Source organism: Octopus bimaculoides, chromosome 18 (assembly GCF_046866305.1).
Source record: "Octopus bimaculoides isolate indiv1 chromosome 18, ASM4686630v1, whole genome shotgun sequence".
Lineage (NCBI taxonomy): Eukaryota > Metazoa > Mollusca > Cephalopoda > Octopoda > Octopodidae > Octopus > Octopus bimaculoides.
The window spans coordinates 44,698,274-44,721,400 of record NC_142945.1 but is presented as its reverse complement, the minus strand read 5'-3'; the positions used below and the strand labels follow the sequence as shown (position 1 = coordinate 44,721,400).

Here is a 23,127-nt window from a genome sequence, read left to right as displayed (position 1 = left end):
GATGCATCTCAGACATTTTTGTATTATCACATTTTTCTATACATACACGCCTAGGTATACATTGAAATTCATTAAAATGACCATTTCTCCGATTCCTAATTCCTACATCTGCTGCAGACTAGCTTTGTTTTATCAATTAAATAACACAGTTATTTATTTTCTAAACAATATCATTTTTCTGTCGACCATTGTGCTATCTTGTATATTAACTTACAAATCTCTCCTCCCCACTTCAATACTTAGGTAAATATGTAGAAGAAGCCTATATACCACTGATCAAATGATAATAACAAATGAAATGTGTGTGAAAACGTCTCCTGTACTTACTGAAATAATTCTGTTAGTATTAGTCATTATCTAATATTGTTTTTATTCATTTCTAGTTAGCATTTTAATGCTCTTTATATTAAACATATTAACATTAACTAAAATAAGCATTAACTCAACTAAATAATATAAATAGTGAAGTGACAACTCATTGATGAGTATGGCAATTTTAACCGAGCAAGTTTAAGGTTGTATGAAGGAGAGGTAGATATAGTTGAATAATGTTTAATTCAGACAAACAGGTAAGACAGATGACTCAAAGTCAGGAAATATATTTTTAAAAAATTGATGCACCTGTATCGCAATTAAGTAAAACTAGAAACAGATAATGCAGTGAGGGGAAGGTTCTTTAGCAAACGTATGACACGACACACTAATAAAATAATAAACTGGCCCATTCTAAATATACATAGTTACGTAACTGCTCCATACATTTTTACTATGCCAAAATTCAAGATCCTATATTTGTGCAGTTTTTCATTGTTGTTACCACATTTCTAAAACTACCTCTGCATCCTTATAACATATTCTATTATCATATATTTGGAACCAACATATTCTACTGTCTGATTCTACTGTTATTGATGCTGTATTTGTTGTTTAGCACAAGTCAGCCTTGATCAAGCAGACCAATTATTATAAATGTTCCAGCCATGTCTATCCTGTCTTCATATGTACACATACACACATATATATATATATATATATATATATATATATATATATATATGAACATAGATACGACTACATTATCGTATCTGTCTTCCTTTTTTAAGATATTAAGAGGTAATTTCAAGGGAATTAAACTGTTTATAAGAATTTGAGTGACTGCATCGATGGTTCTTCCTTGGTTCATAGTGTCCCGTCTGATGTATTCATGGCTCCTGTCCATTTTTTCAAAAAAAAAAAAAAAAAGAAAAGAAAAAAAAAAAGAAATTTCTATTTCCAAACGTAATTCTTCCTTGTTAACTCCCTTTAATGTGGGAAAGGGGAGGCTGGTTGGCTCACACAGATGGAATGACACAGGAACAAGATCGATGGAGAAATGCTCTATTGCAGACCTGTCCAAACCATGCCTGCATAGAAAAAAATGATGATGATGATGATTAATGGCGATGATGATAATATTGATGGTAATGTGGATAGTGATAATGATGAAGGCTATATAGATTTTAAATTTTATTTTTCATTTTTTGTTTTCCTCTTACTAAGAGAACTTTACAAATTAATTATTCAAAATCTGTCTTGCTATTGAAATCAATAGCAGGAAAAATTTATTGGTTTTTAATAACGTCTCTATACCATAGTTTAAAAATACAATATAACCTTAGATTTCATCATAGCTTCTGAAGAAGATTCTAATACACACACACTCACATATATACATATATACATACATATATATATATATACATGCACATATATATACATATACACATATATATACACATACACACACACATACATATATATATACATACATACATACACAAGAACGGTTTACTGACAGAATTTATAATGACCTTTGTAACAAAATATAAAAATATTTATTGACATTTTTTTGCAAAAATTAATTATCTGTTTGATTTTATTCTTTTAAAAATGCAGAAATGCAAAACTGCACCTCCCTCGTGGCTCATAAACCACACACACACACACAAAAAAAGCGAAAAACAAAAAAAAAAAAACAGAAACAAAACAAAAACACAACTAGGAGAAAAGGTATATAAAAAGAAAAGCACTGAATTATTTATAACGAGTGAGTTAGCTATAAGGAGTGTTAACAAATTTATTAGAAAATGAACAAGATGACTCTCACAAATGCAAGGAAAGAAAGACTGTCTTGTCTTAAAAAGTAAATAGAAAAGAAAAGAAAAATTTTTCGAAAATGGATGAGCCAAATCATTAGAACACCAGCAAAAAAATGAATTGCCACATTTCGTGTTCAAATCCTATCAAGGCTAACCTTGTTTCTCATCTTTTTGAGATCATCATCATCATCGTTTAATGTCCGCTTTCGATACTGAGGACTGGTGAACCAGATGGCTACACCAGGCTCCAATCTGATTTGGCAGAGTTTCTACAGCTGGATGCCCTTCCTAACGCCAACCACTCCGAGAGTGTAGTGGGTGCTTTTACGTGCCACCGGCACGAAGGCCAGTCAGGAGGTACTGGCAACGGCCATGCTCGAAATGGTATATTTTACATGCCACCGGCACAGGGGCCAGTCCAGCGGTACTGGCAACGAACTCGCTCGAATGTCTTTTCACGTGCCAGAAAGGCGACGTTGGTAAAAGGAAATAAAGTACCAGTTAGGTAATGGGGGTTGATATCAACTTACTCTACTGACTTCATAATTTCTAGCTTTTTGCCTAAACTAGAAATGTTTATTATTATTATAATAATTATTGTCCCTTAAAATTGCTGGCCTTGTGCCAAAATTTGAAATTATTATTAAAGTAGTGAGCTGGCAGAATTGTTAGCATGTTTGGCTAAATGCTTAACAGCATTTCGTCAGTCTTTATGTTCTGAGTTCAAATTCCACCGAGGTCGACTTTGCTTTTATCCTTTGATGATTGATAAATTAAAAACCAGTAAAACACTGAAGTGAATATAATCAACCAGTTCCCTCCCATCAAATTTCAGGCTTTGCGTCTTTAGTAGAAAGGATATTATTATTATTGTTGTTGTTGCTGCTGTTATTATTATTGCTTCTATTTTTCACAAAGGAAAAAAAGTTTAGAAGGATATTAGGACAAATTACAAAAATTGTGCATGTGTATATGTTTTTGTGTGTAGGAGGTAAATTATGCAGAATCAATCAGGAAGATAACAGTGCTGGCAAACAAATTTATACAAGATATGAACTGAGTTGTCCTAATAGGAGGACATCCACCAAAGGCAAATCAGAAAATACCAGATACAGGGTCACTAGGACTACCAAGGACAGTGTTCTCTGAGCTGTGTTCTCAAGACTATGACCATATGCTCACAGCAAGCCTTTCAACATGAGCCGCTCATACTCACATTTCGGAAAATTTGCCTGAGCCCAATACATGCCTCATATAAGCCTATCAGTAATACATTCGTCACATAACGACACTAGGACTCTGTCATTTCCAATGTAAGGGTTCCAGTCGATCCAATCAATGGAACAACCTGCTTGTGAAATTAACATGCAAGTCGCTGAACATTCCACAGACACATATACCCTTAACATAGTTCTCAGGGAAATTCATTGTGACACAAAGTGTGACAAGGCTAGCCCTTTGAAATACATGTACTACTCATTTTTGCCAGGTGAGTGGATTGGAGCAACATGAAATCAAGTGTCTTACTCAAGGACACGATGCATCACCAGGAATTGAACTCACGACCTTACAATCATGAGCCAAATATCCTAACTACAAAGTCATGTAATGATGAAGGTGCAACAATATATTAAAGCATATAATGCAACTCACACAGCATGCACTAAACACGAGGATCACACAATAAAATAAAACAATGCATTCTGTTCATAATCATTGCCTTGTGCTGTAACACATCATGATACAAGTCACATTTCACTTTCACTTTATGCAATAACCGTTCAAAACACAACAGCACAACTCAAACTGCACATGTTCTTCACAACAAACAGATGAAACATTAAAATTCCAAATCAAAGCAAAGTGAATGCAGCATACAAACACAGTTTCCCATATATTTGCCAATCAGCTATGCTGTACACAACTGAGGAACATAGGTGAACTACTAATGGCACAGTAAAAATTTGCATAAAACCGTTGATAGTATGATAACAATCAGAATGATGTTTAATGTGGGTACAACTTCTAATAAAAACCGTGTTATTTTGTTAGATATACTGTAATGAAAAAAGGGATCTAATGTAATTCATTTTAACAGTTCAGCAGATTAAATCATAATTTGATTCAAGATGTAATTCTTGTCCCAAACTCCAGTAGATATTAATTGAATAACCTATCTATCTATGACTAAGTGACTGATAAATTAATTTAAGACAAATCAGTACAGTTATAATAACAGAGGTAAACTTTAAATACTTGATTTGAGTAACATCTTAAGTAATAATTAACCAGGTTACTTGATAGACATAGTAGGGAAATGTTGATTATGACAGACATATCAAATTACACTGAACGAGCTTTTTAAAAACAAGGATACATAGTGCTTATAGAACTACTATATCCTTTGACTGAAATGGATAGTTGACTGAAATGTAGATATATATATATATATATATATATATATATATATATATATATATATATATATATGTACAGTGGGCTTCTCTATAGTTTCTGTTTACCAATTTTACTCAGTAGAATCAAACATCAAACAGAGAGCTGTATGAAAGTAAAGCAAATTTCTTTTACACATAACTATAAGTTTTGAAATATAAGTTTATATTTAAAACAGGGGAAATTAGAAAGAGAAGGTAATTTTTATGAATGCTTATTTGAATTAATGTGAAATTTACATTTAGAGAGAATGGGTCTTGAAATATTAGTCATCTGAAAGCAAGGCTGAGACATGTTTCTGTAACATAAATATTGTGAAAACAGAATTATAATAAAAAAGAAACAATTTGTAAATGATCTCTTGATATTTGTATCTTTAACCCATGGATATCACCCAGCATGGAACATAACCAAAATGACAAAAACCAATAAAAGATTAAAGTAGATGTAAGAAATGGGTGGAAGTATGGAAATATAGAAGTGTGGAAGTATGGAAATATAGAAGTATGGAAGCATGTTACTCTGGAACTGTGTTTATTGTATTAATGAATAATTCTCAATGAGTTAAATCACTGACACAAAGATTTTCTGTTTTTACAAAAAATAAAAGTTTGTTGATAAATGAAAGAATCCATCAAGATTCCTCAAGATATTTATTTAAGATTGGTTCTATGTAATTTAGAGGGATGGTGAGCAAATAATCAGAGGAGAGAGAGAGAGAAGGAAGAAAAGTACCCTCCATTTTTATGTGTATATGTTGAATACATACACATACAATCACTCTTACATGCTCTACATATAGGATACACTTCCCATCAAAAATCAATAAACTCACAAACAGGCATACACACTCATATATAAACATACATTCACACATGTGACTGTGTATTCATACACACAAGCACATGCATTTCTTTATCTTACAATACAAATAAGATATCAGTCTTTGATTTAAAATTGCTTTCAAATAGTTTTATTTATATTTTCTTAACATTCACTGATTTATTTTTTTTAAAATTTCCTTCTAATATTATTTTTACATTTGAACTACAAATACAGGAATTGTTAACATATGGTGATGTTTATTGTTGCTGTTGTTGTCACTGATTGTCATTTTTGCTGTTTGTTGTTGCATATTTATACATGATGTTTCTTTTTGCTGTTAGTGGCTTAGTCAGACGACGAAGGTCAGCAGATTGTCAGGGACTCCAAAACTAATGAGAGGATGAAACGGAGTTGTTCTTAGAAGACCAAACCTGAACAGATCTTTGGTTCTGGAGAGATAACACTAAATAAAAAGACCCCAATGATGGTGTTTAACCCTTTGGTTACCATATTTCTGTTGGAATACTGCACTACACTGCCTTTATTTCAATTAATTTTGAGAATAATAAATATATTAAAATAACTTTGTCAAGATCAAGCTGGTGTTTGGAACATAACTGGAAACTAGGGATTTTGGGCTAACTTTGATAGTTTGCATAAAAGGAACAGAAAACATATAATCCCATCCAAAAATAAAAGTATTTTAAAAAGTCAAAAAATATCAACAAGATGATAGGTGGGAGATGTAACAGTTTTCTCAAAGTAGCCACCCTTAGCTTCCACCATAGCCTCAAGACAGCTTCAGAACCTGTCACATGCTTTCCTCACTGTATTCCTGGGAAGATCTTCAAATATCTCTTTGGCTACCAGCTCAGCTTGGTGTTGCAGATAGAGCAGATGGTGTCTTTCTTAACCTCACCCTACACCATGGAATTACAATTAGGAGAAAGAAGAGGCTAGAGATTGGGGGCTGGTAAAGTTGTAGAAATTCTCCAACAACCTCTTCTGACTCTTTCCAGAGGGTTAAGACAAGGAGTCAAATCCTGCTGCCCCACACATGACTTTCCAGCAGCAACCCTCTCTGATCAGATTTTGACCACGGACTCCAGCAGCATAAATAGCCATCTGAATTGAGCCTAAGGCACTTTGCCCATGGTGCCACACAGTGGGATTAAACCTGTAACCATGTAGTTGGGAAGCAAACTTCTTACCACACAGCCACGTTGAACATGTACCAATGAGAGGGCTTCTATATGTGGTCGCTTAGCTTGTGAGAGGTGACAGACAAATTTCTTTCAAATCACAAACTAATATCTTAACTGTTTTGCAAGCATATTTCTGTTGAAACACACAGCCTTTAATTTAATTTTTAAAATAATGGAGAAATTAAAATAATGTCGTTATTAAACTGCTGAGTATAATATAAATTAACATGGAATTTTGATAGATTTTTAATTTAGATCACATTAAAACAGGAAATTTCTATTACAGAACCATAAATAGTTTCAGGCTGGTTAATATTAAAAGGATTAAATAAAGACATCCTAATACACAAAAAGATGTAGCTGTCATGCTTAGGAACCCTTTTTAATATTAAACCTATTCAAGATAGTGAGCTGGCAGAATGCTATGGTGTGATAAATGCTTAGCAGAATTCTGAGTTCAAATGCCACCAGGGTCAACTTTACCTTTCATATTTTCAGAGTCAATAAAATAAGTACCAGTTGAGTACTGGGGTCAATGTAATTGACTTAACCACCTCTCCTGAACTTGGTAGCTTTGTGTCAAAATTTGAAACTAATAAGTCTATTCAATCAGAGCTGATCTGGGGCAGCAGCAGCAGTACTACCACCAAGAACGTCACCTTTGCCATCATCTGTAATAACACTATGATTCAAACCCTAAGTATTCATTCGATGTGCTAGTCATAACAGTCAAACACTATCAAGTCAGTTTCTACTGACTTAAGTCAGGAATGATACAAATGGACATACAAAAAGAGACTGCAGATCTGTTTCACGAGATGATCTCAGATCAAACAACAACAACAACAACAACAGTGCAATCTGAATGTGTTAACTGAGACTGCTAGAAATAATAACCAAATCTCATTCAAATCATACCCTAACATTTTAAAAATGCGAAGGACAAAGTATTCCTAGAAATTTTTTAAAAAGTCAGGATGGTCACAGTTGGAGCTCATTTGATCTTAGGTCTGATTGATCAACAGTTCACAGCATCAACAACATTTAGCCCAAAAACTTTGTAAGATTTATATTTTTAACTATTTGCTAAAAGGGGATGTGGCTGCTGTTAGTTTTAAATACTTTTCCCGTTTTTGAATGTTCTACAAATATATTTTTAAATATTTTCCAGTAAATTTTTGAAACAAGTAATATGCACTATTTTTACATTTTAAAAATATTTTCTTTTTTTGTTTTGTTTCCTTGTTATTTATCAGTACGATTGCAAATGTACATGCATGTGTTTGTATGTGTGTGACTATAACATGAAGGTACTGCTTTCCTTTCTCCTACTATGTCAGAAATACAAACACATACATATCAATATCCTCTGGTGGCTAGATTAATCCAGTCCAATCATGATTCTTTCCCTTACAGTCTAAGGGACAGTTAAAAGATGTAGTATCTCTGTCTTCTCACAATACAACAAATATATTGATCTTATCTTATATTTTTCTTCCCCACATTAGTTACAAGAGGAATTTCACAGAAATGCATAACTGGACATGAACAAGACACCAAATGTGGTTTCATTTACACAAACAAACAAATATGTACTGATACACAACAAACACACTGACACATAATTGCACTCAACCACACACACACACACACACAGAGTTAAATGTGAATTCACTTAAATAGACATACATTTATACCTTATACACACACATAATAACAACAAAACAAACAACAAAGCTAATGCTAAAACTAACAGTGAGTGAATGCGATGATGATGACGATGATGTGGTTGGTAGTGGTGGTGGAGCTGGTTGTGAGAATGATATCAAAGTGGAGTCCAGAATACTTGAAGTTGTTGGATTTTTCCACTTTTTATTGATTTCATGACTACTTGAGAATCTTAATTCAAGCCTCCCTCTATCCATACAAACCTCCCACCTCACCGTCCACTCATCCATCCATCGATTTATGAAACTATCTATCAATCCATATATTGATATATTAATCTAGCTATATCTCACTTATTTAGTTCCCCCATCACTCTCTCTCCCCTGCTCATCGTAATTATCTCACTACTTTACTTTGTCCTCCTGTCTCCCCCTCAACATTCCTTAAGAGTTTATAGATAGCTAACTGGATAGTCCATTGGAATTTTGTAGTGTACCAGTTCCTGTTCATTTTTTGTCTCTAACGTTTGTACATGTAATTTACAGTAAAATCTTAAATCCTAATCTATCACCTGGTCTTTGAGCACCTTCAGTAAAATCCATTGTTTAGAGAATTCAGGCTAGATTTCCTAAACAGCAGTAGTTGGGACAAGGTCCAAGCTCCCTCTATAAAAAAAATGTTATCTTCATGGTCACCTCTCATACAAACTCTAACAACTAAGTTCATCTACAGATCTTCTTGTGTGCCTTAGCATCTAAGTCCAATGGGACTATTTTTTACTAATGAGAGAAAGACAAAGATGGGTGCTGGTGCTGATATCATAAAACTAGTGATTCAGGTGAAAATAGAACTTGCCAGGTTAGGATAATATAGTAGCCCTTACTGCTGTTCATTGTCTTGCAGCCATATCTAGTGATGGGAAGGCATGTGGCCTAGTGGTTAGGGTGTTGGACTCATGGTTGCAGTATTGTGATTTTGATTCCTGGACTGAGTGAAGCATTGTGTTCTTGAGCAAAACACTTCATTTCACTCAGCTGGATAAATGAGTAATCTTGCAACAGACTAATGTCCTGTTCAGGCTGGGAATATAGATGTCATGGAAACTGTGAAACTGGCCCTTATGAGTTGGTATGCCTTGAGAAGGTAAGGTTACATTTTTTTACTTACGGGAAGATTTTAGAAGTAAACCCTAAGGATAAGTCCAGAGCAAAGGTAGCTAAAGCAGTCTGATGTTTTTAACTTCATTCTGGCAATGCCACTGGCACCAAACTCTATGAACCTTTACCATTGCCCTGGATAACATCTGTGGTGTAGAGAAGGGTGATTTGCTGTATGGACAACTACATACAACCTTACTAGGCCAGCACCATCCAGAACTTACATACAATACTTTCAAATGAACTCAGTACAGCCTGAACAACCACTCCTGAGTCTCTTCAATCACATCTGATACTGCTCATCCAGGATAATCAAGAGTAAGATTTTTCAGGTGTAGATTTGTGACTTTACAAGACTAACAGATGTCATTATATGGGGACCAGGTTATTATTTTTGTTTCTTTTGTTTTTCTTATTCAATTTTATTTTATCATTTGAAGTTCTGCTTGCACACATCTAAAAAATATCCACAGTGACTCTGCTGGTGATGGTGCCACAAAAGATGCATCCAGTCACCACTGTAAAGTGGTTGGCATTTAGAAGGGAATCCAACTGTAAAAGCCATGCCAAAACTGATCTTAGCTGTACTGGTGCCACGTAAAAAGCACTTGGTCCACTCTGTGGAGTGGTTTGTGTTAGGAAGGGAATCCAGCTGTAAAAACCCTGCCAAAACAGACACAGTAGGCTGGGATAGTCCTCTACCTGGTCGGCTCCTGTCAAACCGTCCAACCCATGCCTGCATGGAAGGTGGGCATTAAATGATGATGATGATGATATATATGTGTATATTTATGTGAGTGTGTCTTTGTGCCTATGTCTGTGCCCCCCCCCCCCACTTGATAACTGATGTTGGTTTGTTTATGTCCCATAGCTTAGTGATTCTGCGAAAGAGACAGCTAGAATAAGTAGGCTTACAAAGAATAAGTCCTGGGTTCGATTTCTTCGACTAAAAAAAGCCTTTAAGGCAGTGCTCCTGCATGACAGAAACAAGTAAAAGAATAACAGAATAAAAAATATATATGCGTACATACATACACACACACACACACATGCATTCACAAACAGAACGGGCTTCTGCACAGTGTCTGTCTACCAAATTCATTCACACTTTCACGTATACCATACAAATTTAGACAAACATGTTTATTAATGAAGAGTCTAACAAATCAAAGAATGAATAATGACGTTTATAGAGTGATACAAATTGTATAAAGTTCAAAACACTGAACTATAAATGCTTCAAAGGTAAAAGTTTTGCATTCGATATCACAGAAATGTGGTTGATTGAATCAACAAAATCTGTTGGTGCATTTGCTTCAATATATCTAGCAAGCAAACCACAGGAGAGGCACATTTCAGATATCTCTGATAGTCATCAGAAAGAAAAATACTAACTGCTTTACCATAGTATTGGAAAAGACAGTAAGAATGTGGCTCTGCGGGAAGAAGTTTGCTACCCAACTACATGGTTCTGGGTTCAGTCCCACTGCATGGCACTCTGGGCAAGTGTCTTCTATTACAGCCTTGTCGTAACTGACAGAGTGCCATGATGTGTGTGTATGTGTGTGTCTGTCCCCAACTACCGCTTGACAACTAGTGTTGGTATAACCTAGTGGTTCAGCAAAAGGAACTGACAGAATAAGTACCAGGCTAAAAAAAGAAAAATACTTGGGTCAGTTCGTTCAACTAAAATTCTTCAAGGTAGTGCCCCAAGGTGGATGCAGTCTAATGACTGGAAAAAAAAAATAGTTAAAAATATAAATTAATTTAATAAAAATATTTTTAAGGAGCAGATCTGCAAAACTGTTCAGGCAACAGACTACAAAATGCTTAGCTGTATTCATTTATGGCATTTTATGTTCTGAGTTCAAATCCTACCAAAGCCATTCTCCCAGTCTTGCTTCTGGCATTTAACTTTATGCTTTCCTTAAAATTTGAGGACCTGTGCCTATATCAGAAATCAATATTAATTTCAATGTTAGATAGATTTCATTTGTTTCTTAGCAAATCAATCAAATTTCCTAAATTATCTGATCTAAAACATCTTTCAAGTCATGTGTAAATTTGACTCATGCTTTGATTATCGACAAATTCTTTCATTAGGACAACATTCACAACATATTCTTGCTCTCAAATCAAAGAAATGAAAAAGCCATGCTTGACACAAAACATTTTCTTATTTCTTAAAGCTTTTATCAAATGCACGCATATGCATGCACACATATATATGCACACATATGCATGCACAAACAAGAAAACACAGACGCACACAAACGAAAAAAATCTTTTTAACTAAATTAAATTAATCTAATTTACATCTTTTCTCAGTTTTCCCCCCTCTCTTAATATATTTTCTTAATTCTCTTCCTGGATTTAAACCAAAGAGTCAGTTCTTTTTTTACTTGCCAAATTCTATAATTATATTGCCTGATTTTTTTTTTTTTTGCTATTTTTTTAAAGTTCGGTGCTGATTATATTAGCATATGTATTTTACTAACTGATTTATGGATAAGAAACATTATATGTGTGTTTGTGCTTGCTATTGTGTATATGATAATATGGATCTATGCATTCATACACAGATAAGCAAACGTCAATCTGCACATAAAGTATGCATATATACATCTATAAACACAGTATGCATTAGAGGATCAGTGTGTGTTGAATTTGTTAGCCTCAAGGGCTTTCTCTGTCAATAACTGCCACACTATATGAATCCTGTTAAAGAAGAGTGAATCTACATGTTAATAAGAAAACTATCTTTGAATCTGGGAGATGTACAGAGGCTGAGAAGATTACGATGAAGATTATTTGTAAATGAGACAAATATGCTGAACAACGTGCGCAGATAGATTAAGGTTTTGATTTCTGACCTGGGAATGCATTGTATTCCTGAGCAAATTTCATGTTGCTTTGCAATCACTTCAATATCTGACACACATGTATTTATATATACATATATATATATGTATATATATATATATATATATTGGTAGGTTTGACTTTAAGGAGTCCCTCCTAGTGTGAGGCATTTATGTGTAGTAATGCCCTTAATATATATATATATATATATATATTTATAGGGAATAATTAATAAATTTTTCCCTTATGAGGTTTTTCATGCTAACTACTTGATAAATTCTCATAAAGATTTTATCCTATATTTAAATTGTATACATATATATATATATATATATATGTTTTGTTGTTGCCTGTTATGTTCTTGTTCCATTTTTTGCTTTGTTTATTCATATATATATATATATATATATATATATATAAATATATATGTGTGTGTGTGTGTGTGTGCAGTGAGAGAGAGAGAGAGAGAGAGAGAGAGAGAGAGTTGCTAGAGTATCACACAAAATCTGTTACAATATTCATATTCATTTTAGCTCTGTATGCTCTTATTTCAAATGTCACCGATGTTCAATTTGCCCTTTGTTCATTTATGGCAAATAAAGTACAAGTTGAACACTGAAGCAGATTCCTCTCCCACGAATCAGACAAAGATGGTGTCTATGTCTGCACACATAAGAATGGATACCTGAAACGAGTAAAGAAGCTTGGTACATGCTATTGAGACATACCCATTTCCAAAGGACAAATAAAATAATTGTATGTGTGAGTGATTGTGTGTGTGTGTGTGCACACACACACACATTTATATATAAATACACCCACACATATATATACATATATATTTCTTTGTATGTATGTATGTGTATCTCTCTCTCTTTCTCTCTCTCTCTCTCTCTCTCTCTCTCTCTCTCTCTATATATATATATATATATATATATATATATATATGTATATATATATATATATGTATATATATATATATATATATATATATATGTATATATATATATATATATATATATATATGTATATATATATATATATATATATATATATATATATATATATATATATATATATATATATATATATATATATATATGTATGTATACACACACACTCATAGATCTATAAACATTCATATATTTATACATAATATATTGCTGTCTGGCTTCCGTGCTAGTGGCCCGTAAATAACACCATGTGAGCGTAATCGTTACCAGCGTCGCCTTCTAGTACTTGTGCTGGTAGCATGTTAGAAAATCATTTGAGCGAGGTCATTGCCAGTGCCGCTGGACTGGCTCCCATGCAGGTGGCATGTAAAAAACACCTTTTGAGCGTGGCCATTGCCAGTATCGTGTGACTGGCCCTCATGCTGGTGGCACGTAAAAGCACCCACTACACTCTCAGAGTGGTTGGCGTTAGGAAGGGCATCCAGCTGTAGAAACTCTGCCAGATCAGATTGGAGTCTGGTGCAGCCTTCCGGCTTGCCAGTCCTCCGTTAAATCGTCCAACCCATGCTAGCATCGAAAGCAGACATTAAACGATGATGATGATGATGATATATATATATATATATATATATATATATATATATATATATATACAGAAAGAAAGAGAGGGAGAGACATATATATATATATTTATATATATACACACAGATATAAAAAGGTGTGAAAATATAGAAAAGAGGAAGCATAAATGAGAGTGAGAGAGAGTAAAAAGATGAAAACTGGCGGAAATCCTTAACACTCACCTCTACCATCACTACCACCATCATCACACAAAGGTCTTCATCTATATAATTTCTTTTGTTTCTTTCAATCCTATTTACAAACCTTACATTAAAATTGAGACAAAATTGGAAGAAGTGACTTAAACATTGATTCTCTGGAAATTTTCTACATCAACAGGAAAACCAACAACAACAAAAAAAGAAATAAATAACCTGCAACAACCAGAGAGCAAACTAAATATTCATCTTGCCTCCATTTTGCATTCATAAATTTTTCTTTGTCATAAAAATATATTTCCTTGGGAGAGAATGGGCTGGATGGGGATACCAGTGAGTAGACAAAAGGAAAGATAGAGAAGAAGAAGAAGCAGTGAAAAAGGAGCAAAGTGGAGAGATTAAAAGGAGAGAAAGTGAGAAAGAAAATTTGAAAAACACCAGGAAATTTTTACTTCTTTTATTAAAATCCATTGATTTTTATCTCTGTTTTCTCCTCTCCCTCCTCATCTTCATTCTGCTTCAAACAACATAAATTTTATAAATAATATCAAAGTCTTTTGAGCCAATGAAACACACTGCATGAGCTTAAATTGTCAGACCATTTTGTTCCACCATTTATATTGTTTCTAACTTTGCAACAGATTTACAGATTTCACATGCTTAACAATTTATATTCTTTATATATATATATTTTTCATTTATCATTTTGCTTGTTCATATATGGCCATACTTTTAATATTTTGCATATATTTAGTTAAAATGCATGGGTTCTGTGTATACCTGTTCGTTTGTAATTTTGTTTGCATTTTTTTTTAAGGCCTAGTCAAGAGGAAAAGGGCAATGTTCCTGTCTTCTATAACAGAGGTCCCAACCACTAGGCTGTAGACTAGTACTGGTCTGTGGATCATTTGCTACATTGAGGTCCTGGGAATAATTGTTAAGCTCTGGATAGACAGTGTATGCAATGGAAGGCCATATGTGTTTCAGTATGACTCTGCACTATCACACATGACTCAAGTAACACAGGATTGGATGGCTGAAAAGTTTCATGATCACATAACCCCTAACATTTGGCCTCCTAATTCTGCAGATCTCAATCCATTGGAACATTACATGTGGAGCATTGTTGCAAGAGAGGTCAATGAACACACCCATAACACCAATGATTCTTTGAGAGCTGCCATAGTCAAAATGAACCAGGACCACTTGATTCAAGCGTGTAGATGATTTAGATCTTATATAGAAGCAGTTGTTGAAGTTGAAGGTGGCTTTATTGAATAACATTATAGAAAAGAAGGTTTATTTTTATCCTCATAGCATTTTTTGACATATAAAATTATTATCTATTATATATAATTTTTTTAATAAACATAAATGTGTCCTCAAGTATCTTATACACCTTGTATATGCGTGTGTGAGTGCATGTGTATATTTTGATAGACAGGTAAATTGAGATAGAGGTATATTTAAAATATTATTGATGATAAAACACTGCATAAATTATGAGTAAGTATTATATTTTTGATCAAGATTGGTCACATTAGATTTGAATTAAAATTTAATATTTGACTCAGCCCATGTTATTGAGTGCTAATTTCTCTTTTTGGATTTTGCACTTATGTGCTTGCTCACACACACAAATTATTCCTGCCCCATCTGGAAGAGTGGTCACACCAAATAACAACAGACCCAAGCTGACACTAAAAAAAAAAAATTGCTTTAATTATAATGATAAGAAAGAAAATTATGATGAATATGTTACGAAACTGTGGATATAAAACATTGCTACATGTTACCTTACAGAGGACCCTACATGATAATATTCAATCAGCAAAAGGAAATATAACAAATACATGGGAAAAAAAAAGTTTCAAAAGTACTTGGGGCAAAGGAATAAAAAACAAGTTTATAGACTAAGTGACATTGTGAAGAGCCTTAACATGCAGTATATATCTGTTATTTTATTTCTCATCACTGTAAAGATATCTCACATTCTCAATGATAACCATGATATCACAATGATGGCTGTGATGTAATATCCTGTTTTCTCCTTCTGTTATATATATTTCATGAATGTAATACTATTCCCCATCAAATATCACATATTTCTCTCCATATATATATATATATATATATATATATATATATATATATATATATATATACATACACATACATAAAAATATATATACATATACATGGAGATACATATATGTATTTATATATTTATGTATATATATACATACACATATATATGCATCATATATGTATTTGTTATTAAAGCTGCAAAATTATCACAGAAGTGTTACTCAGAGTTTCACATTACCGTTCATTGGACAATTGTGATAAATGCATATGTGTATACAAAAGTACACTTACACGTATGTATGCATATATGTGTGTGTGTGTATATATATATATATGTGTGTGTGTGTGTGTGTGTATAAGCTGCAGACTTTTGACTCTGGTCATCTAAAGGTGCACATGTATACAGCTATTGTTGAATCATATTAATACAATATTGTGTATAATATATGCAACATTTCTCAATAAAATTTGATGATGGTGCGTTGAAAGAATTCTAGTGATATGAAATAAAACCTGTTCAATCCATATTGAAATTTTCTTGATTACACTATGGATATTTGTAACTGTATAACATTTGTTAGCCAATACCTGAAGGGGAGCTTTGTAAAGCATATTATAAGGTTATCACACAGATTACACACACATATGTATGTGTGTATATATATATATATATATATATGCACACACACACACATATATGTGTGTGCAGACACATATACACTTATATACACACACTCATATATACACATGCATATATATACACACATGCTCATATACATTTATCTATGTATATATTCATATGCACATGTAAACACACACAGACACAAACATGTTTGTGAGTGTTTTATGTGGGTGGTGGTCGGTTGGGTTGGATACATAGATAGATTGATGAGTAAGTGTGTATCAGTTGAATAAATATAAAAGCTATGATGAAACACACAGAAATACACAATGCATGTGCATACATTAAAACAACATATTCATGCATACACACACATATGCATATATCCATTTCTAACATCTTTGTTTGAATGAGTGCTTTTATTTCTGATTGTATGCATCTGTGTATGTGTGTGCATATATATATATATGTATATGTACACACACACATGTACAAACATATATATATATATATATATATATATACACACACATGTACAAACATATATATATATATATATATATATATATATATACACACACATGTACAAACATATATATACACACACACACACACATATATATGTATATACATACAAGCATACATATGTATATATGCATACATACAAACATATATATATATATATATATATATATATATATATATATATATATATATATATATACAAACATATACATACAAACATACATATACAAACATATACATACAAACATACATATATATATATATATACATACATACATACAAACATGCATATATATATATATATAAATATATATATATACATACATACATACAAATATATATATATATACATACATACATACAAACATGCATATATATATATATATAAATATATATATATACATACATACATACAAACATACACATATATACATACAAATATATATATATATATATATGCTTGCGCTCATACATACTGATATATACATTTGCCCACACAAAACATGCATGTGTTTGTTTGTCATGTGGTGTAGTTTATGTGCGTGCTTTTATATCTATGTGTATATAGATGGGTGTGTGGCTAAAAGCTTAAAAGAGTGAAAATTAATCTGAGATGATTTCGTCAATGAGAATCTCAAGTATTTCTTGTAGTTTATTAACTTGGTAAATGGAAAATATTCTAAATGATTATCATCACTATTATTATTATTATTATTATTATTATTATTATTATTACTGACCCTCAAGTAGAAGCTCCTTCAACGAGGATAGTAGTCAAAAGCAAAAATAAAAATTCTCTCTCTCTCTCCTCAATGACATAGTAAGTAGATATGATTTAGAGACAAATCAACAATAACAAAAAAAAAAAAATGAAACATTAGAAGCTCAAAGAAGAAATGAAAACAAAAATAAAAGCAAAGATTTAAAATGAAGTTTTAAGAAATATATAACATTAAAATATAATAAAAATATTGTACAAGATTTATCTAAAATTATTTCTGGAAAATCAAACTTATATATTTTACATCCAGCATGCAATATAAAGTTAGTTGAATTATATTGTTGAGATTTTTTTGTTTTTTGTTTTTTATCCTCATTATAAGCAATATTGAATATTTTACCTACTACTCTATCTTCCTACCATTCTATTTGATTATTTACATACTCACCAACATGACTATCTGTGTCTCTACCTTTCCCTTTATCTCTCACCTTATCTACTTATTCAATCCATCCATCTGTCTGTCAATCAATCCATCTATCTATGTTTCTGTCTCTCTATCTATATTATATCAGTTTGTTGTCAGTTTACGCAAGCACTATACATCAATCAGTCAAGCTTAGTCATTAGCTTCACCACTTTTGTCTATGTTTTGCTTGTTTCTTTTCTACTGGAACAGCTATTATCATACACTAACAGCATTCAACACATATACTGTATATATTGTTGAAATAAAAGGGCAGGGTGAGCTAAGAAGAGAGTTTCTGCATGATTGCTTAACCAGCTAGAAATATAAACCTAACACATCCAAAATCACACTATTGTCTATCATAAGGAAAGGAACTTTGGGATTTATTATGTAGGTTGGTTGGGCCTTGTGCCTAGAGTAGAAAAGTAGAAAAGATTATATAGGTTGGTAACAGGTGGAATATTTATGATCATAGTACTGTTCTGGATGGCCTGGTGTTAAATTACAACTAGAAGGGCAGAGCTTAATTGACACAATGCTTATGGTTTAGATAAACTCAATAGAGACACTGTACTCACTGAACTCTAATCATTCATTGATTAATACTTTTGTTAATTGGACAAGGCAAAGTCAGTCAATTTTATCTGTTTTCACACTTGAGATAAATATATATTGATTTATTGATTAGCTGATTGATTTAATTTATTTCAAAAAGTAATCTGTTTTGGAACTGAAAATAGGATTAACAGTGACAATTAAAGTTAAAAGCCAATATTGTTGCTGCTGTTGTTGTTGGTAGTAATGCTAAACCCCTACCCAGCTCTGACCTATGATCAGAGATGACCTGATCAAAGGTAACCAAATATTCCTAAAATCCTTTCTTATTTTGGCACAATGCCAGCAACTTTCAGGTGTGGGAAAATCAATGATATTGCCCACCCCCTATGCTTATTGACCCTGAGAAGATCAAAGGCAAATCCAGCCTCAGGGAATTTCAACTCAGAATGTAAAAATGGACCAAATGTTGCTAAACCTTTGCCTGACATGCTAAAAATTCTGTCAGCTTAATCTCTTACAGAAAAAGTCTCCCTAAAATAATATATCAATGTATCCAGTGCTGCCTGACTGGCACCTGTGCTGGTTGCATGTAAAAACCACCATTCAAGCATAGCTGATGCCAGTGCTGCCTGACTGGTACCTGTGCCGGTGGCACATAAAAAGCACCATACAAGCATGACAGGTGCCAGTATCGCCTGACTGACACCCATGCCAGTGACATATAAAAAACACTATTCAAGCATGACTGATGCCAGTGCTGCCTGATTAGCACATAAAAAGCACCATTTGAGCATGGCCAATGCCAGTGCCACCTGCCTGGCTCCAGTGCTGGTGGCACGTAAAAGCACCCACTGCACTCTCAGAGTGGTTGGTGTTAGGAAGGGCATCCAACTGCAGAAACCTTTCCAAATCAGACTGGAGCCTGGTCCAGCCTCCTGGCTTGCCAGTTTTCAGCCGAACCATCCAACCCATGCCAGCATGGAAAGCAGACATTAAACAACTATGACGATGATGATGATGATGATTCTTAGGATGATCTTTAAGATATATTCATATATTAATGTCAAAAAGTGGAGCAAGCTGGAAGAAACAATATAGCACCAGGTGTTTGACAATTGGTGTTTGATTCCAGGCAATGATCGAACAGAACTCTGACCAAAATGATCCAACCATAGCCATCTCACTTTTTCTGGTAATATATCCAAGATTACATTATCCATTGTTTCCTTCTATCTTTAGGTAGGGAGTTGTAGTTTGAGGAGAGTAACTTTGGCTGCTATTTCTAGCTATGTGAGTGACCACATTTAGGCTCCCTCTCACTTGCTCTTGGTTGCTTCACTGTGTGAGTTCAAATTTTACCTTAGGTAAATTTACCTTAGGTAAATTTACCTTTCATTTCTCTCTAATCAATGAAGCAAGCACAAAAATATACCAGGTCTAATTAATTTGAGATATTTTTTTTACTAATATAAAACAACTGAAACAGCATTTACAAAGAAAAAAAATGTCTATTGCCAAAGAAAAGAATAAATTTCAGCAATAAATACATAAATGCAAGAGATTTAAATTATATTCAAAGATTATTGTTGATTTTAGAAAGATTTGTATGTCTTCTCTTATCTTTATCCTATGCATTAAAGTTTAATTCTGTGAAAGTTTTAATTCCACGATAAAACATGAACAAATATATTGTACCTGTAACCCATCTTGCAAGAAATAATAGACAAATCTCCCTCATATCATACCTTTGTATCTCACACATATGTAAGAAAAGAACGCATTGGACAATGTAGTTCTCGACATTCCTATCACCATTAACACCAATAAGAGAACTTCTATTGGTGCTAGGTTCCCTTGTTTGAAAATTTAAGGACACAGACCATGTCGTACAGCCAGCTGGAGACGATGTCTCCTGGGGCTAAATTACAGCAACATTCGTCCTAAACCACGACTGCCATGTTCTGTTAGTAGATCATTTTTACTCCAAAGTACTGTTGCTGAATATCTCTCATTGTGAGATTTACAAATAGTAATTTTCTAACTTCTATAAGGTCATTCAACTTGCTAGAAGTATCAATGAAATGCACACAAACTGTGAAGGTACATGGTACATAAAAGCTATTCATATCACATTGCTTCATCTACTCAGCTGTAATGAGTAGCAGCTAGGAGCTTATGTAACCCTCTCTCCCTGCAGCTTTTCCATCCTTGATATTCCACTAGGATCAAAAGTTGGGGCAGGAGCATCATGTGAAGCTGTGTAAATTTTCCAATTACTACATAATCACCTAAAGTAATTAGTGAAGGCATGGTACACGTTACCAAGTCATACCTAACTAACACTCTATTGGCTACACTGCTGTGCATTCCAGTTGATCTGATCAGTGGAACAGCCTGCTCATGAAATTAACATACAAATGGTTGAGTGCTCCACAAACATGCACACCCTTAAAATAGTTTTTCAGAGAGATTAAGCATGACATAGAATGTGTTAAGCCTGGCCCTTTGAATTACAGGTACAACTGATTTTTGACAACTGAGTGGACTGAAGCAACATGAAATAAAGTGTCTTACTCAAGAACACAGTGCACCATCAGATATCGAACTCACAACCTTATGATCATGAGCCAACTACCACTAACCACTAAGCCATACTTGTAAACAAATGACAGCTAACTATAATCTTATAAACCAAACCTGCTTTCCAAAGCAAAGCATAACAAAAAAAATTAAATTAAACTAGATGCCTTAGTCACAGGGGTTTGTTATAGCAAAAGAAAAGGAAGACAGGATGGTCATGGCTGGAATACTTTGGTTATTGTCAGTCCTATATGAGCAGGATTAACCTTAAGCTAAACAACAGCAACAAACGTAAACTATAATGTCTTTTCAGAATACGGTTTCCATAGAATTTCTTAGAAAATCTAACTCCACTATCATCTCTCCACCTACATACTGTCTGCTGTCCAAAATTAGTTTGATGCCGCAGGAAGAAGAATCAAAATTTAGAAATGTAGTTGAGGAAATAATTAAGAAAAAAAATAAAAACCCGCATAAACAGGAAAAGTGTTGTTTCATTGTAAAAATTAAAATTGAAGTGGATTTATTAATTTTCAAAAGTAATTCTATTTTCTCAATTACTTCAATAAATGCATTTATTTGCTTGGCTTTCATCCTTGATTCCAGAATATAGGATTGTGTTTGGTTTTGTTGCTATAGCTGAGTTGTGTGTGTGTGTGTATGTATGTGTGTGTATATGTGTGTATATATATATATATATATATATATATATATGTTTGTACACACACACATATGCATATATATGTGTGCATGTGTGTTGCCTATATGGCTATATATATGAATGAATATATATATATATATATATATACATACACACACACACACGTATATATATATATATGTCTGTATATATATATATATATATATATATATATATATATATATATATATATATATGTACATATATGTATATATACATAATATATATGCATATGTCTATATATATGTATGTGTGTGTGTGCATGTGTATATGTGTACATATGTATGTGCATGCTTGTGTGTGTGTGTATACACATATGCATACAAACACAGATGTGTATGTATGTTGATTTTACATTTTAATTGAAATCTTACCAAAGTGAAATTGAATTGGGAAATTATATCATTGATTTTTTTTTTGTTGTTTTTAATTTATTTTAAATAGCAGATTTTCATTAAATGCAACAATTAATAAATTGCTAATATTGTAATGACTTTCGCTATATATTTACAAAGAGAATGTTTTAGTACAAGTATAAAATTTTTAATTACCACAATCTGCATTTAATTTTCTCCCCAATTTTTGTCTCGTTATTGCATTCTAATAATGCTCGATGAATACAGGTCAGTTAAGATTGATAAATAAAATCTGTGGAGTGAATTCACTGAATGCAGTGCAAAATTTAGTCTTGCCTGTCGACATTTTTGTGTTCAAATCCCACATAAGTCAACTTAGTTTGTCATCGACCGAAATTACTTTTAATTATAAAGTAACTACCAGTAATATCCTTGGGGTATGTCTATATATATGTACGAGTATCCAC

The 23,127-nt window shown here is 33.0% G+C and overlaps 1 long non-coding RNA gene across 3 annotated transcripts in view; it reads right to left on the bottom strand.

The window, feature by feature from the left end:
- The window catches only part of LOC149132055 (uncharacterized), a 547,197-nt gene that overhangs the window by 317,058 nt on the left and 207,012 nt on the right, over window positions 1-23,127 (bottom strand). The window contains exon 2 of one of the 3 annotated variants that reach the window (XR_016245024.1): window positions 537-1,403. The exons of the other annotated variants lie outside the window; for them this stretch is intronic. This is a non-coding gene — a long non-coding RNA (uncharacterized LOC149132055). Of the gene's footprint in view, window positions 1-536; window positions 1,404-23,127 lie in introns of those variants that run through there. 3 annotated transcript variants of the gene reach the window in all.